This window comes from Elephantulus edwardii, unplaced genomic scaffold (assembly GCF_000299155.1).
Source record: "Elephantulus edwardii isolate Elephantulus edwardi_28Jun2011 unplaced genomic scaffold, EleEdw1.0 scaffold00217, whole genome shotgun sequence".
NCBI lineage: Eukaryota > Metazoa > Chordata > Mammalia > Macroscelidea > Macroscelididae > Elephantulus > Elephantulus edwardii.
In genome coordinates, this window is record NW_006399967.1 from 34,900 (window position 1) to 36,484 (window position 1,585).

General features: G+C 47.3%; 1 protein-coding gene and 1 pseudogene across 1 annotated transcript in view; both read right to left on the minus strand.

The window, feature by feature from the left end:
* ATCAY (ataxia, cerebellar, Cayman type) overlaps positions 1-1,585 on the minus strand; it is a gene marked incomplete at its 3' end in the record, with an annotated part of 69,318 nt that overhangs the window by 25,775 nt on the left and 41,958 nt on the right. The gene's annotated exons all lie outside the window — the stretch shown is intronic.
* Positions 1,132-1,585, minus strand: part of LOC102860584 — a 1,554-nt pseudogene continuing 1,100 nt past the window's right edge.

A 1,585-nucleotide genomic window follows, 5' to 3' on the forward strand; every position in this document is an offset into this window, starting at 1 on the left:
CTAGGAAGATAGAGATAGAGATAGAGATAGAGATAGAGATAGAGATAGAGATAGAGATAGGTAGATAGGTAGGTAGATAGATAGATAGATAGATAGATAGATAGATAGATAGATAGATATACAGATAGAGATACAGATAGAGATATAGATAGAGATACAGACAGAGATACAGGTATAGATACAGGTGGATTGACCTGGTGACTGCCGCAACGGGCTCTTGTGTGTCAGGAAGTGTGAGGATGGCGCAGGATAGAACAGGGCTCAGATCTTTTGTTCACAGGGTCGCCATGAGTCGTTCTCAACTCAACGGCACTTAACAACAACAAACTCCATGCCCAAAGTATGTGAGGCAAAGCCTCATCATTCTTACCTCCAAAGAGCACTCTCTCTCCAAGACATACTTGTTTGTTCCTTTTCTTTCTTTAAAATAAAGTTTTTATTTTATACTGATTTACATATAAAGTTTGTATACATTGTTTTTCACACAAGATCTTGTGGTCGTCCATGAGATGTTCAGTATTCGTATCCAACAACACAGCTCAAAGGCATCAATTCTATAGTGTCATTTGAATTGAGAGAAAAATAATGAAACTAAGAATGCGTCTTGCTGCTGGGAGAGAAAGCAGTGGTTCTGGTGGGCCCGAGGTGGGCGGTGGCCTCCGCACACTGGGAAGGGGGGACTGCATGGGAAGCATCTGGTTTTCTCTGGTGCTTGCAGCTTTGGGTCCAGTGTTTTTCCCACAGTGTTTGAGTCGTTTAGCCAGTTGGAGAAGGGGGTGCTTTCTGTGTGGTTGTTCCTGTCATAGCCCAAAGCCATCAAAATAAAACCAGGCTCTGGGATACACTGGGCATGGCCTCACAGCCCCAGGAGGGGGGCATAGGAAGAAGGCCAGGACCCCATGCCTGGCTTCCCAGTGGGGAAGGAGCACTTCCTCTCCTCTGGCCCCATCACAACAAACCGTGTTGACCACGCTGCCTCCTAGTTCCCATCCCTCACCACTGCTGCGTCCAGTTTGTCAATCACTGTGTCTCAGCGCACTGGAGGTATCACAAATTCCAATTTTTCAAAGCAGTTTCAGTATTTTCAGTATGGATGTCAGAAAATAATATTGGTTCATGGACAGTCAAGATTCAGCACCTCCCACACATGGACAGCGGCCCGTTTCCTGTCCTTGACAGCTCTGCGCTCTGCTGGTCCAGCTCCGACAGCAACTTCAGGACATTCAGTGCAGCCATATCATGACAGGATTCCACATCCTTTCCAATGCCGTGACTGATCAGAGGCGGCTGGGAGGAACAATTGATTAGAGATACAAACTCATTCTTGTTGTTTTTTTGGGAAGTCTTTGTATTCAACCTGGAATCCCTGGACTCTGGAGAGATAGTCCAGCTGCTCGGAGGGCCTCGTGAGAGGACCATGGGGCGTGTGGCCTGAAGAGATGTTTTCTTTAAAATGGTCTCAGCTGTGGGCGAAGTGCCTCCATACAACAATTCCCGGGCGATCATGGCCGTGACCGTGGCCTTGGCAGGATTCAGAGCTACTCTGGAGAGATCTTTGGTGTGGTGTCCTTGGCTGACACCCACG